Source organism: Bufo gargarizans, chromosome 8 (assembly GCF_014858855.1).
Source record: "Bufo gargarizans isolate SCDJY-AF-19 chromosome 8, ASM1485885v1, whole genome shotgun sequence".
Lineage (NCBI taxonomy): Eukaryota > Metazoa > Chordata > Amphibia > Anura > Bufonidae > Bufo > Bufo gargarizans.
In genome coordinates this window covers 81,448,709-81,465,902 of record NC_058087.1, presented here as the reverse complement: position 1 = coordinate 81,465,902, position 17,194 = coordinate 81,448,709, and the positions used below count along the sequence as shown (strand labels likewise).

At 43.4% G+C, this 17,194-nt stretch overlaps 1 protein-coding gene across 3 annotated transcripts in view; it reads right to left on the bottom strand.

Annotated features, from left to right (window-relative positions):
* The window catches only part of PARD3B (par-3 family cell polarity regulator beta), a 1,547,452-nt gene that overhangs the window by 1,477,961 nt on the left and 52,297 nt on the right, over positions 1 to 17,194 (bottom strand). The window lies entirely within an intron of this gene.

Here is a 17,194-nt window from a genome sequence, read left to right as displayed (position 1 = left end):
CATGCTTAGTACAATAAGGCTGGAGGGGTTAAAAAATAAAAATAAATTAACTCACCTTAATCCACTTGATCGCGCAGCCCGGCTTCAGGAATAGGACCTTTGATGACATCACTGTGATTATCACATGGTCCAATCACATGGTTCATCACCATGGTGAGGGACCATGTGATGTGATGTCACAGGTCCTTAGCCGGCAGCTCAACATTACAGAAGAAGACAGAGATCCGCAACAACGCGATCAGTTAAATTCTTTTTTATTTTTAACCCCTCCAGCCCTATTGTACTATGCATTCTGTATTCAGAATGCTATTATTTTCCCTTATAACCATGTTATAAGGGGAAATAATACAGAGCGGATCCCCAGCCCGATCGTCACCTAGCAACCATGTGTGAAAATCGCACCTCATCCGCACTTGCTTGCGGATGCTTGCGATTTTCACGCGGCCCCATTCACTTCTATGGGGCCTGCGTCGCATGAAAAACGCAGAATATAGAGCATGCTGCGATTTTCACGCAAAGCACAAGTGATGCGTGAAAGTCACTGCTCGTGTGCATAGCCCCATAGAAATGAATGGGTCCGGATTCAGTGCTGGTGCAATGCGTTCAACTCACACATTGCACCCACGCGGAATGCTTGCCCGTGTGAAAGGAGCCTAAATGTGGTTAAGAACAGCTCAGGCAAGATGGCCACCCCCTTAACCCAATAGGGACACAGCCTTATTTCACCTTAAGGACCAGGCCATTTTTTGCAAATCTGACCACTGTCACTTTAAGTGCTGATAACTTTAAAACGCTTTGACTTATCCAGGCCATTCTGAGACAGTTTTTTCGTCACATATTGTACTTCATGACACTGGTAAAATGAAGTCAAATTTTTTTTTTTTACATTTTTTTATTAAAATAATACCTAATTTACCAAAAACTTTGAAAAATTAGCAAATTTCAAAGTTTCAGTTCCTCTACTTCTGTAATACATAGCAATATCCCCAAAAATTGTGATGACTTTACATTCCCTATATGTCTACTTCATGTTTGAATTATTTTGGGAATGATATTTTATTTTTGGGGGATGTTACAAGGCTTAGAAATTTAGTAGCAAATCTTGAAATTTTTAATAAATTTACAAAAACCCAATTTTTAGAGACCAGTTCAGGTCTGAAGTCACTTTGCGAAGCTTACATACTAGAAACCACCCAAAAATGACCCCATCTAAGAAACTACACCCCTCAAGGTATTCAAAATTGATTTTACATACGTTGTTAACCCTTTAGGTGTTGCACAAGAGTTATTGGCAAATGGGGATGAAATTTTAGAATTTCATTTTTTTGTCTAATTTTCCATTTTAACCAATTTTTTTCACTAACAAAGCAAGGGTTAACAGCCAAACAAGACTGTATCTTTATTGCCCTGACTCTGCCGTTTACAGAAACACCCAATATGTGGCTGTAAACTACTGTACGGACACACAGCGGGGCGTAGAGTGAAAGGTGCGCCGTTTGGTTTTTGGAGGGCCGATTTTGATGGACCGGTTAATTTATACAGTGTCCTGTTTCAACCCCCCTGATGCACCCCATGAGTAGAAACTCCCTAAAAGTGACCCCATTTTGGAAACTACGGGATAAGGTGGCATTTTTTGGGGGACTATTTTTAGGGTACATATGATTTTTGGTTGCTCTATATTACATTTTTGTGAGGCAAGGTTACCAAAAATTGAAATTCTGAAATTTCATCTCCATTTGCCATTAACTGTTGAGGAACACCTAAAAGGGTTAATAAAGTTTGTATAAATCAGTTTGGAATACCTTGAGGGGTGTAGTTTCTTAGATGGGGTCACTTTTAGGGAGGTTGTTACTTTAGAGGGGCATCGGGGGGGCTTCAAAAGAGACAAGGTGTCAATAAAAAAGGCCATCAAAATCGTCCTTCCAGAAACCATGTCGGTCCTTTCCTTTTGCGGACTCCCTTTTACTGATACAGCAGTTTACGACCACAAATGTGGCATTTCTGTAAACTGCAGTATCAGGGTAATAAATATTAACTTTTGTTTGGTTGTTAACCCTTGTTTTGTTACCGAAAAAAAACTGATTGAAATGGAAAAGTACCAAACATAGCGTTTTTGGCACAGTTTTTTTTTTTTGACCGTGTTAATCTGGGGGGTTGGGTCATGGGGCATTTTTATAGAGGAGATTCTTACAGACGCGGCGATACCTAATAAGTCTAAAATTTTTGGGTATCTCTAAAGTCTAAGAGTCATTTTCTTTTTTTTTTATCCGATTATCTTATGTGGGGGGCTCATTTTTTGCGGGATGAGACAACGGTTTTATTGGCACTATTTTGGGGGCTATATGACTTTTTGATCGCTTGCTATTAAACGTTTTATTATGTAAGGTGCACTTTTTTTTTCTGGACCGTGTTAATCTGGGGGGTTAGGTCATGGGGTATTTTTATAGAGGAGATTATTACCGACGCAGCAATACCCAATATGTCTACTTTTAATAAATTATTTTAGTTTTTTTGGGTGTCTCAAGTCTGAGAACCAGTTTTTTTATCCGATGTCAGTGCTAAATTGGGATATAAATTTAGTACTCCATGGAAGTGTGGTACTCCCTGAAGCAACCAATAATGCAGAGGCCCGGATGATCGGGGTACGTGTCACATTGAGTTGTGGTGTCCTTCCGTATCCCCCTCCTGTGACACACTCTGCACCTTTTTTGGGTTCGTCCCTTCTTTCCAGTATGGGGGACCACACCTGGTAAGTGTTGGCCAGGGACGATCCGGGCGCCTACAGTTCCCGAGGTACTCCGGCCTGATCTTTCTCGGTCCGAAAAGATCAGGGCCTTGAGGACTGCCTCACAGAACTGGAGGAATGTCCCTGTGCTGCCAGCGCTTTGGGAGAGTACAAAAGAGTTGTACATGGCAACCTGTACCAAGTAGACCGCAAATTTTTTGTACCATGCCCGGGTTTTGCGCATGGTGTTATATGGCTTGAGGACTTGATCAGAGAGATCAACTCCTCCCATATACCGATTGTAGTCGACGATACAATCGGGCTTGAGGACCGTTGCCGCGGTACCTCGCACAGGGACAGGGGTGATTCCGTTACCATGAATTGTGGACAGCATAAGGACATCCCTCTTGTCCTTATACCTGACCAGCAACAGGTTTTCAGTGGTAAGGGCACGGGTCTCACCCCTGGGGATAGGTACCTGGAGGGGGAGGGGAGGGAGGCCGCGTTGATTTTTCCGCACGGTCCCACAAGCAGACGTGGATCTGGCGGCAAGGGACTGGAACAACGGGATACTGGTATAAAGGTTATCCACGTACAGGTGGTAACCCTTATCCAGCAGTGGGTACATAAGGTCCCACACAAGTTTCCCGGTAACACCCAGAGTGGGGGGACATTCTGGGGGTTGAATCTGGGAATCTCGCCCCTCGTATATACAAAATTTGTAAGTGTACCCTGAGGTACTCTCACAAATTTTGTATAGCTTCACGCCATACCTCGCCCACTTGGAGGGCACATACTGGCGGAAAATTAGTCTCCCCTTGAACGCAATGAGAGACTCATCAACCGCAACCTCCCTTCCAGGTACATACGCCTCCATGAATTTGGCCCCAAGGTGATCGATGACCGGCCGTATGTTATACAGACGGTCATGGGCAGGATCACCTCAGGGGGGACATGCTGCATTATCGCAATAATGCAGACATTTCCGGATGGCCTCAAACCGTAAGTGTGTCATGGCCGTACTGTAAAGTGGGGTCTGGTATAGGACGTCCCCACTCCAGTACAGCCTGACTACTGGGTTTCTTGACCAGGCCCATATGCAGCACGAGGCCCCAAAATGTCCTAATTTCGGCTGCACTGACCGGCGTCCAGCCACCGGGCCTGGCCAAAAAGGAGCCCGGGTGTTGAGCAACGAACTGTTGGGCGTACAGATTCGGCTCCACCATCAGATTTACCAGTGGGTCACTGAAAAAATGACAAAAAAAGTCATATTCAGTGTAGCCCACTGTGGAAATCTGGATTCCTGATTGGCCTACAAAATCAGGAATCACGGGCTCGTATTGCTCTGGGCTACACCAGACTAGTTCACTGGCAGGGTGCTCCGGTGGATTTAACTGGTGGGCCGGGAAACCAGTACGAGCCCCAGAGCAGCTTGTACCAGGCTGGGCCACAGGGTCCCTAACATGGCGATCCCCTTGCTCCACCAGGCGGCGTCTCTGCCGCCTTGGGGGCTCATCATCATCGCTGGATGATGAGGAGTACGCGAATGACAACAGTTATGTGGGGTCATCCTCGTCCTCACTGGGACTCTCTGAGTCAGAGGCAAGCTGGGCGTATGCCTCCTCGGCCGAGAACGTCCGGCGGGCCATAGGGGAGTGTGTGTCTGCGTGTTTATGTGCGTGTGTGGAAATCTTTATTTTGTGTGCATGTGTGTGGGGGCACGGGTGTTCATGAACTCACCCTAAAACTAACAGGAAAAAAATAAATAAAAATAACTAAAAAAAGGCCCAAAAATTTGTTTTTGTTTTTTTCTAAACCGCTGATCAACCGCCCGAAGTTGATCAGCGGTGGGGTGTTCGATGCGCTAACAGTGGCCGGACGCTAAGAGTGCCGGCCACAGTCAGCGTCCACACAAAAAAAAAATCCTGCACCCCAAAAAAAAGTGGGGGGGGGGGGGGGGCAAGCGGCAGCACCCCTGGGGGGGGGGGTCTAGGGTCACACAGCTGTGCTGTGGACCCCAGACACCCTAAGTTATGGTGATGCAATCAAAGTTGAACAAACTAACTTTCCTTTTTTTCCCTGCCTAACCCAAACTTTCCCTATGCTTTCCCTATGTACCTGAAGTTCAGATGGGGGGTGCTGGGGCACAGATCGGGTCCTGGGGGGCACAGATGGGGTGATGCTGACACCGACGGACGACACGTGCAGGCAGCTCCTCTCTCCTCCGACTCCGGAACACAAAAGGAGGAGGAGAGGAGCGCCTGCATCTTTTGAATCTGCCGCTGTCCCGCCCACAGACCAATCAGAGGCGATCCTGAGTGGTGATGTCACCATCACCACTCAGGATCACTGGATGGTGATTGGTAGGGTGAAATCACACCACCATCACCATTCTGTTCCGGGTTATCAGGTCTTCAGAGACCCGAATAACCCGGAAACGCTGAAAACTGCAGGTCTGAATTGACCTGCGGTTCTCTGCGATCGCCGACATGGGGGGGGTGACAGGACCGCCCGGCGCATTTAGCCTAGGTGCCTGCTCAATGATTTGAGCAGGCACCGGGTTCCGATCACCGCCCGGCGGCAGTGATCGGAACCATACATGACGTACCGGTACGTCATGTGTCCTTAAGTACCAGGACATCATGACGTACCGGTACGTCATGTGTCCATAAGAGGTTAATCACCTTCAAGAAATAGAATAAAATAAAATATCAGAAACTAAAACCATTGTTACTTTCTGGTTTACCTGGCAGATAACATTTTTGGTGACACATTTCCTATGGGGAACCAGACCCTATGGTTTCAAGACTCCAATCTGACTGGTAGGACATGTCTGACTGACAAAAAAGTATAAAAGACCACTCCATAAACAGTATACAATGTGGTAATAATATACCAAACTCCTCTAAAACACAATAGGATTAGGAAACAATGGCTCTGTAGCCAAATGTCCCTGAAAATCACTATAGACTGTTGGCAACTAATAACATACATATTATATTGTTGAAGTCCTTATCATTATGCTAATTATATTTAAGCAGAGATTCTTGATAAGCCCTTAAGTAAATGCATTTAATAACTGTAGAATTCACAGCATTCACTCAAATTATGCTGTAATACTACCTTTAAATGAAAAGAACACAAATTATCAGCATGTAGTTAAGCCTAACCGCTGTGACAGGTCCAGAAAAGACATAGTTGATGTAATATACAAATTGCAAATATTCATATTTGAGGTCATCGATTGTTCAAGTGGGTTCATTTCTGGACAAACCATGTGGAACGGAGGCCAAAATAACGGTTGTGGTAGCAGCAGCAATGAGTGTCCTGCTTATTGAAGGTTGACAATATACTGTAATCACAACTATATTTGAAGAAACAAGGCCTTCCCTACGAAAGGTTAATGAAATGAAGCAGGCATTGACGGCTATAAGCTTTGCCATAGACCGGGACATCTTTACTAATCCTTTCTAATATTTAGACAGTCTAAGGCTAGGTCTGAGCAAAACATAGGGCACAACTACAGCGCAACATTAACGTCGCACAACAATTTTTATAATGGAAGTCTATGGTGTCGCACTGCGACATGCTGCGACAATCGCAAAAAAAATAAATAATCTTGAATGGGTTTTTTGCGACTGTCGTGTCGCAGTATGTTGCAGTGCAACACCATAGACTACCATTATAAAAATTGTTGCGACAAAATGTCGTTGTGTAGTCCTAGCCTAAAGAGGCTCCAAACTTGTCAAAGTGGCTCCTGCTGGATGACTAATTTGGCGTATCTTTTATCTTGTCTACCTTTCTGCCAGTTGGCCTACCCAGCACATAAATTGGGATGCAGTTTTGGCAAACATTGGTGCATCTTAAGTTATACCCCTTTCCCATAACACCGTGCCCATTTCTTGCTAGGACCCACTCCTTGTCAAATGAGGGGCAAAAACTTATAGCATGCAGGCTTTACATTGATATACAAATTAGCATAAGAGAGTACAAGGGGCAGTACCCATGAATAATGGAGGCTGGTCACTCCCATACGAATGAAGTCTAGCTACGCCCCTCTTCTACTTCTCTTTACCCCAAGCCAGTGCATAAAATCGGACGTAGTAGACACACATCTCCACTCCGTCTGCAAACAGGTACATTTAGCATAGCAAATCTTCTCCCTGAATTTGATGTGATTCTTAAAAATAGTCATAATAATTTTTTGCATGACCTAGAGCTTCATGCAAAAAATAAAAATCTCCAATGCAAAAACATTGCAGAGAAAAAGTTGATCATAGAAATTAAAGATTAATATCTTGGCACAATATTTTACAAACTTTCTGTTCTGTATTATTCAAAAACAAACTTACAAAACTTTTTCACAGAAATTAAAGAATGCTATGTGAGAATTTTTGGTGTAAAATCTGCAATAATTCTGAAGGGACTCTGACGTCATAGCATGGCCTACACCCTACAGGTGTTTTGTCTTACACATTTGTTAGTAGGTCATTATATGCCATTTTCCAAACCTATAAAAATAGACTAAATATTGCCGTCGACAGCTGATGACTTTAACATACATTTCTTGTTTTAAAGATTGCTTTCTCTATCCAAAGTCCTGCAGCACATACTTAACATACTGTTTGCAATGTTTGTATTCAGCTATGAGTATTAAAGCTGAATCTTCTTGCAAAAGCAATATGGGAATGATTATCTGCTTAAAGCTCCCCCCCCCCCCATTCATATTGTTATTTTTTCATACACAAAAATGCAGAAAGAAAACTGATGAATTTATAGACTTTTACTGTGTGCATGAACTAGGAGTGTTCTGTAATGAGCCTGTAACCTCTTAGTCAACCTCCAAAGTTCTGACATGCATTACATTGCATACAGCTTTCATCATTTACCTTATCGTGATATAAAACTAGAGAAGTTTCACGCTCCAGTACAATGCATCCCTCAGGGATACAATAAACAAGGAGGGGGATGGGTACTCTTATCTTTCTAGCAAGAAATTACAATTTAGAGTAGAGAATGTCAAGAGTCCTCTAAACTTCTGAAATTATCTTAAATTATATTCTGTTATAACAATAATAATAAAAAATTTATAAAATCGGAGGAAGGCGCAAGAGTCCATCATTGACGGAAGGTATGTGTCACCGAGATTCCTGGCCTCGGTGAGGCAAGAGTCGGTAATTTCATGTGTCAGCGGCAGCTAGTGCTGGCTGACATGGTTTTGCTATTTAGTAAGGCTGTAAAGCCGAACTGGGCCGGCTCTTACTGGGTGCAGCCAAAGTGCAGAATGGGTGGCTTCTCCCCACGTTCCAGGCCAGGTCTTGGTTTGGGCTATAAAACATAGGCAGCACTGTCAGGTGGTAGGAATTTACTCCTCTCTGACAGTGAAGCTCTGTCAGTCTCTGTGTTTGAGTTTGGGCCTGGGTAAAGGCCTGCTACCTTGTTGGCGTGAGTGCAGATGCTTTCTGCTATGTCCTAGGACTTCTGCATTCAAGGTGACTGTTTTCCTTGAAACTGACTTTTTGTTTTGCTTATCCTTATGTGTAAATAAACACTGAACTGTTTAAGTTAAAAATGTTGTTGTTGCCTCTATACTGCGTCCACAAGCCTGTCTACCAGAGCAAATCACCACAAAGTAGTAGAACATTGTTTTGTTTATCCCTTAACTAGGGCCCATTTTCATGGGCTAATACTTGGTGCAATGACTGGGGCCACTGCCAGCTTGTTAAAACTGCATTTACATGCAGCAGTCATCTCCACTGCATGAATGTTCATCCCCATACAGATTTATTGTTTGTCGGCAACACATCTGTTTACTCATGGTGATGAGCTGCCGATAGATAATAATATTAAAAGGGGTTGTCTTACCTCAGAAATTGGGGGCATATGTCTAATAGGTGAGGGTTCCAACCTTTGGGACCTGCACCTATCTTTTGAAGAGAGCCCACAAAGTGAAGAAGGGTGCACCATGCGCACCGCGTATGTGTGGCTGCCCTCCATTCATTCCTATGGGAGCTCCGATAATAGCTGAGCACTGGATCGGCCATTTTTGTCACCCCCATAAAAGTGAATGGAGTGGTAGCTCATGCTTGCAAGGTGCACTTCCCATTAATTTCAATGGGACTGCTGAAAATAACACGCTGCTAGGCCACTTCTGGTGCTCCCAAAGGAATGAATGGAGGGCATCCGCACATTCTCAGCCCAATTCATCTCCACTTGTGCGCTGCAATGTGTCACTAGCCTTATCCTTACCCCAGACTCCACTGATTCTCACTTTCAGGAGGCTACAGTGCTGCTTTAACGCTATGGCTCCTTCAACGTTTCTGCCGGCATGATGTTGTTCCCAACCACCGCCTGCTCAAGAAACTACAACAATTTACAAATCTCTGTAAAAAATTTGCTGTTGGTCTGTTCTACAATGTTTACATCTAAATACGCTGAAAAACAGGTTTTAAATGGTTCAATAATAGAAATCTCAATACTTTTTTCATTAAACCTTCCAGACAAATGTGGAGAGAAGATAAATAGGTGCAGAGAACAATACATTAGTGGAATAATGCCTCCTCTTCCTGGAGTTTCCACCTTATCTGTGCGGGCTGCTAACATTCACACCCCCACACTGGGGAAGGACATCTGAAATAAATCTTTATTACAAATCTTTACTTAACATTAGCTTTCTGATGCTCGTTTGTGATGAATCGACCTACATTACAAATACTTCTTTTCAGATAAAATGAATACATTTGGGAATGAGCAGCATGATTTATTTAATGTAGAAACCAAAGCTAATTCTTATCTACTATGACTAGTACTGATAAATTAGTGCTGGGCACTGACAAGATGAATACCTTATGCACAGCAAAAAAATAAAATTAAAATTATATATATATATATATATATATATATATATATATATAAAGAGAGAGAGATAAAGTGCACAAGGCCTCATCTTAAAGGGGTTATTCCATCTTAGACAATGGGGGTATATCTCTAGGATATGCCCCCATTGTCTGATAGGTGCGGACCTGGGGAGAGTTGTGGCTGGAGGACCCCGGGTATCCTGGGATCTGTCCACCACCAGGCGCAGCTCCCCGCCTATGCCATTGAAGTGAATGGGAGCGCACTGCGCATGCGGGGTCACCGCTCCCATTCATTTTTATGGGGCCGACGGAAATAGCCATTCAGCTATTTTCGGCGGCTCCAGAGAAATGAATGGAGGGCAGCTGCGCATACGCGGTTCTCCCTCCTCAACTCTCTCCGCTCCGTTCTCCTTGTAGGTGCGGGTCCCAGAGGTGGGACCCACACCTATCAGATAATGGGGGCATATCCTAGCGATATGTCCCCATTGTCTAAGATGGGATAACCCCTTTAACGTGAAGTTCCACCAACAAATGAGGGCACAGCGCTTGGCCGTTTCTGTAAGTGCACAACTGGCACTGCACATGCTTGACTATTGCTCAATTTACTCTACTTGCTGGCTGGGCGGCCGAGATCCACAGGGGCCCCATTCTAGCAATGCGTGCAGGTCCCCAACGAATATAACATTTATACTCGATCCAGTGGATAGATGATCAATGGTTTTGACTGGAAAACCTCTAACGTTATTATGTAGCTGGGGTTTAGGATCCTAAATAGGGATGAGAGAACTTCTATTTTCAAGTTCAGTGTACAAGTTTCGGGTTATCTAAGAACATAAGTTATGGTAGCGGAATCCATAACGGAATTCTTAGATAACCCGAACCGTGTACACTGAACTTGAAAATAGAAGTTCTCTCATCCCTATTTAGGATCCTAAACCCCAGCTACATAATAACGTTAGAGGTTTTCCAATTCGCTCAACACTAATCCTAAACCCATATCAAACCCTTCTGCCTTTGTACATATCAGGTGTATGTACAGTGACGAGAGGTGCACCACTTGAGATGAGTTCCAGACTCCTTTCGGGGTAAGTTACAGTACTTCTTTATTTACTATACTTTTACAAGAACAGATGGGTTTGTTCTGGGACCCAAACCTAAGCTGCATAAGAGCATCCAGGAGGTTTGATGGCAACAAACAGGGTGACCAGTTCCCTTTAAGTGCCATACCTCCTTCACTGATTTTCCTTGCAAAAAGATCCTCCTGCCATCCACTACGCAAGGCACTACCACAAAACCCAACTTAAAAAGGGCTCTCTAGTTTAGAAATTGAATTTTTGTTATGAGAACACATGAAAAAATGTTGGTCCTAATGAGTATAGTCATTTATTTCTATCTAATAAAAGTAAGGCTATGATTAACATAGTAAGCAGTACTACAGTCTTTGTCTCTTCATGAATAAGCCTCCAATCATCTGTGGATGACTTCCTCATCAGCAGCCAAACAGTTTCCCAACCATGAGAAGTCAACAATACAGTACCTGGAAGCAGAAAAGCCAGTTTACACTCACGCCTAACAAGAAAAGCACTGTTAAGGGCGGAATAGGGACCGATGCGTTTCAAACAAAACTTTTTGTAAAGTATTTAGATAACGTCATTAACCTATAAAGGCCACTTTCACACGAGAGATATGGATTGTGTCATGATCTGTTCAGGAAAAAAAATTATGGTTTTGGAGAAAAGTTGAATTAGTTTGGATTCAGTGTGTGCATTTTTTCTCAGTTCCAGCATAGAGTAGACCCCTAACAACACAATTTTAATGATATACCTTAAAAGGATCCCATTTGGATCCACTATATAAGACACAAAAAATACATACAGGATATGTGACCGATAATCTCATCCAGCATTTGATAGTAACCTGGGGTGCGGGAAAAAATAGTGTGTCCCTATGTCTACCCCTATCCTACAACCTCAGCCCAGGGGAGGCTCCTTGTGGTGGAGGCCCCCTGTCCGCGTACCTAGACTCCTATACCTCAAAAGTCCCTAGAGGGGTGCTACAGGGATTGTTCTAGAGTTGCCCAGGTATGAGGTGTGGACAATAAAGTACCATTAGTACACCAATAGGCTGGATGGAAGAAAAACACAAAACAAAACACATAGTACAGACATACTGTATACAAAACATATAGATAGTCAGTGTTGACTTAGTAGTCCTACACCTGGGTTACCTCGACGCGTTTACCCCTAGACAATGCTATGGGATCATCAGGTGGTTCAATAAGACACTGTTAGTCTATACAATGCAATTTTTACAAGCTAGGTACTGGCATAAAGCCAGGTCACACAGACAGAATCAGATGGTCACTCTACATATAGTTGATACAGGGGGCTGTATTCGGGCCAGTATACATGCTTTATAGCACCATTCTAGGCCATTCATAGGCAAACATTGGTTATGGTGCCTGGGTCAGAGTCCCTTGAGACCAAAAGGTGTGTTTCGCATCCTGTAGGGCAAGAGATAGTCATATACCCAAATCAGTATACTGTCCACCATTACCATAAACAAGATTATTATTTAGTGTAAACTCACAGTTCAGATGATATGATACATCCCAGCAGGATACCATTCCTGTTGTCTCACTGTGACAGAGTCTAAGTAAGACCCCCACTGAAATCAAAAGTTACAGTCACAAGTGGTGCTTACACCAGAAACACATAAAAAAAGTCCAGGACCTATAGCTACATTGACCAAGATTGGCCTTCATCATGTAAACTTACATGATGAAGGCCTCCCCTCGGTCACCGTTCCCCCTGGTAGGCGGTCTAGTAGTTAGTGCTGCAGCTGCAGTTAAAGCGCTGCCAATTAGCGCCAAACGCCCTATTGGTGGTTCACATTATTCCCGGACTGGCCTCATTCCGGTTTCTTAGGAACATCAATGTAGTCCAGTCAGTCTAGCGCCACCATTCCGGTCTTTGGAACGCATGTGCGTTCCAAACAGCGGCTTCCGATCTAAAAGCCTATTTCCGGTTCCTATATTAGCGATCTATAGAACGCAAATGCGTTCCACAGAATACTTCCGTCCCCAATCCATCGATTTTAAGTAAGATGTCAATGTGTGTCAATCCAAGTAAAGCCCTGATGATGCAGAAAGATTATGTCTAGGTTTATACCACACTTTTGTGTTTTCGTATTAAAGAGTTCACAGAGAGGCACGGAGCATTATCAGTCATGTTAATGCTCCGTGCCTCTGCAGTCTGCATCGGGTCTTGGCACTCTTTCACGGAGCAGATGTCACGCACGGCATCCGCTCGTGTGAAACAGCCCTTACTCATATATCGACTCCCAGTGAAGGTACACCTGCCATACTTGGGTATATTATTACAGCCCACATTATAACAATAGATTAATTGGGAGGTAATGAAGGGGGTGGACAAGACACAGTATTAGGGGGGGGGGGGGGAGACACAGTCATTATAAGGCGCTAGTCATATAATGTAGCAGCAGTTATGTAGATGAAGGTTCCATACACAATCACAAAATACCCTAAATGCATTGCAGCCAGGATCACAGTAATCCGGTATGTATAGTTACAAGGAGAATATCCACAGTCCGTGGTTATCTCAAGACAGTGACCAGATGGCGGGTCGCTAATGTCCATATTGATATTACATAATATTTCATGTTTTACGCATGTGGTCTAATTTTCGGTACACTATAAAAAATAATAAAAAATCACATAGAGCTTGGCTTATAGAGGAATAGGAACATCCTAGACACGGCCACACTGGTGAACGTAAGCCTTTCATTAATGCCTAAAGGCGCCTGGGATCTAAACCTATGGACCCATACACACTCCTTCTGCAATATTTTCTTGTCCCAGTCCCCACCTCTAGGTGACGGTGGTACCAATTCCAACACAGAGAATTTAAGGCATAAATGGTCCCCCGTCATGCACTTCATTAATGTGTGAGGCTACTGGAGTGGTGTTCTTTTTACAGACATCGTTAACATGCTCGCACACTCTCCTACGTAGCTCCCTTATTGTTTTCCCTATGTAGTCTTTGGGACAGGGACATTGGCAAATATATATGGCCCCTTTGCTGCGACAGCTACAGAAGTCCCTGATGTCAAAGGAGCCCTGATGTCAAAGGAGCCTCCCCTGGGCTGAGGTTGTAGGATAGGGGTAGACATAGGGACACACTTTTTTTTTCCCCGCACCCCAGGTTACTATCAAATGCTGGAGGAGATTATCGGTGACATATCCTGTATGTATTTTTTGTGTCTTATATAGTGGATCCAAATGGGATCCTTTTAAGGTATATCATTAAAATTGTGTTTTTAGGGGTCTTCTCTATGCTGGAACTGTGATATATATTCTACATACCCCATTATATATTTTTGTTTATTGATTCTGCTGGAACGTAGTATTCCCTCATTGTTATGGCAAATTTTCTCTCTGGTACACTTTTCACTGAAGCTCTTATTAGTGAGGCAAAGGATATCTTTTCGGATAGGGATATCCCGGGCCTGGTCACATCTTCATTGTGCAAACAGGTGTTTCATGAACTATACATTAGATATAAGGATAATATCAAATCCTGGTGGGAAATCAAATCAATAGAGAGCTACTTGGAGCACAAAATAGTCCCCAAGGGCCTTCGCCACCAGGTTAAACCAGCCGACCGTATTATATCAGCAGATCTGACTGTCAAATGAGAGGAAGAATTGACCCGGAGTTCGCTTAATTTAATGAAAATTCTCTTGGAGGAATAACAATTGCTATTTGAATGTATCTCTGTTAAGTTGCAGAATCAAATAGACTTGGCCCTTAAACTCAGGGAGGACCCTAACTTTGGTAGACGTGAGTCATCTCTACAAACCCTAGTAGAGAGATTTCAAAATCTACTGAAGGAAAGGAAACACAGGCAGTTTGTCCGTGACCTCACTGAGTTTAGGGAAAATAGGGCGTATAAACAGCCCATCATTAATAATCCCCCTGTAGTTTCTGAAATCTCCTCCTCTGATATTGAGTCATCAGATACTGAGCCCCAATATCGCACCTACGGTAGAGGAAACTCCTTTGGTGCAAGGAGGCATGGCAAAAGATGGCCACGTGGAGGGGGCAGGAGACGTGGGGCATCGCGAGGGTCTCAATACTCTGCCGTGCCCTCGTCTCCATCCCAATTTTCTTACTCCAATTTGCCATCTGAAGAAGGGATTGGAATATCCCGAAACGCGTCTGGGTAACAGATACTCCGCATTTACCTCCGTAACAAGGACTTATTGCATGGACATGCTTTACAGATGAATTATTTAACAACTGCTTTTCTGTGACCATCTTACTGCCCGGGATATCTCAGCAAGCGCTGAAACTGGACGAAAGTCCCGCTTGAAGTATCGCGAGATTTGGGCTAGACCATCAGAGTCTGTGAGCCGCGGAGACAGAGCGGCGTCCCGAGCAGATTGTTCAGCGTCCTAAAGAAATTTTACCTTATCATAGGAGACCAGACCCTTGACGGCTCCTTCCAGATAGAGGTAAGACTATAGCCGATATAACATCGTGCTCTGGGACTGTACTATTAAACAGCCAAGCTATTTGTGTTGCGGTGTACGACACCATAGACTCGGACCCATCCACTTTCTCCATAGGAATCAAGCACAGCATATTGCGCTATACCGCGCTGGACTCCAACAGTGTCCACCTATTCTACTCACCGTTTTTTCACCAATTTATCACGTTTAAGCTTATGAATTGCATTTTATCATTAACACTATTTGATTAATTGTATTTATTTATTCACTAGTATTTTTTCACGGATTATTTTTTGGGTACCATTGGAATCCCCATTATATGCTGTAGGAGCTTTTATATTGCATTGGATTATATTGTCTCAGTGTTCACACGGTCGACCGTTGAAATTGTCCTATATTATATTGTTATATATTATTGTTTTAACCATTATTGATTGCATGTCATTTTTAACCAGTGAGTTTTAATGAATAAAATCTGAGTGGTGCCGTAGAATTGAGTGCTCGCTTCCATATCTTGTAAATTACTTGTTTGTAATTTCTTTGCTTCTGTGAAGAAGGCTTGATTGTCCGAGCCAATTCCTTCGTGCACGGAGATACTGACCCCTCGGTATTCCCTCGTTTGAGGGGAACCGGATGGTGGCTATCCCAGTGCAAAAGGGAATTGGTAGCAGTCGTCTTTCTATATATGTCAGCTATCAATTTGTCAACGGTCATCGTGACGCGGACGTCCAGAAAGGCGATTGTCTTCTGGTCAATCTCAGATGTAAAACGAAGACCAATTTTATTTACATTAAGCTCGGTGACAAACCTATTGAATTCGTCTGACCCACCTTTCCAGACCAGAAACACGTTGTCGATATAATGTGTTCAGACTATGATTTTGTCTGTCCACCACGTGTTTTCCGGTCTGGAAAGATATGGGTGTCCTCCCACCAGCCCAGGAAGAGGTTGACATGAGAAGGGGCACAGGGACTCCCTATTGCCATCCCCCTGAGCTGGTGGAAAAAACGCCCATTAAATAGAAAAAAAAAATGTGGGTCAGTACGAACTCAAGAAGCCTCAGAACGAAACCACTGTGTGCCCTGCAGTGTATCCCCCTAGTCTTTAGGAAATATTCCACCGCTCGGAGCCCTTTATCATGTGGTATAGAACTATAAAGGGACTCCACATCAATGCTCGCAAGGAGACATCCAGGGTCCGAATTGATAGTGTTGATCTTATTGAGAAAGTCCATTGTGTCCCTGTGTATTTGTGTTGCGGTGTACGACACCATAGACTCGGACCCATCCACTTTCTCCATAGGAATCAAGCACAGCATATTGCGCTATACCGCGCTGGACTCCAACAGTGTCCACCTATTCTACTCACCGTTTTTTCACCAATTTATCACGTTTAAGCTTATGAATTGCATTTTATCATTAACACTATTTGATTAATTGTATTTATTTATTCACTAGTATTTTTTCACTAATTATTTTTTGGGTACCATTGGAATCCCCATTATATGCTGTAGGAGCTTTTATATTGCATTGGATTATATTGTCTCAGTGTTCACACGGTCGACCGTTGAAATTGTCCTATATTATATTGTTATATATTATCGTTTTAACCATTATTGATTGCATGTCATTTTATTAATGTCATTTTTAACCAGTGAGTTTTAATGAATAGAATTGAGTGCTCGCTTCCATATCTTGTAAATTACTTTTCCAATTGAGGTGAGGCGTCCTCAAATATTAGTTTGCAGCACCATACCATCCATTATCAGCAGTGAGCCACTTCATTTAATTAACCAAATTACAAACAAGGTTGAGGACTCTTTCACACTTGCGTTCTTTTCTTCCGGCATAAGGTTCCGTTGTCGGGACTCTATGCCGGAAGAATCCTGATCAGTTTTATCCTAATGCATTCTGAATGGAGAGAAATCCGTTCAGGATGCATCAGGATGTCTTCAGTTCCGGACCGGAACGTTTTTGGGCCGGAGAAAATACCGCAGCATGCTGCGCTTTTTGCTCCGGCCAAAAATCCTGAACACTTGCCGCAAGGCCAGATCCGGAATTAATGCCCATTGAAAGGCATT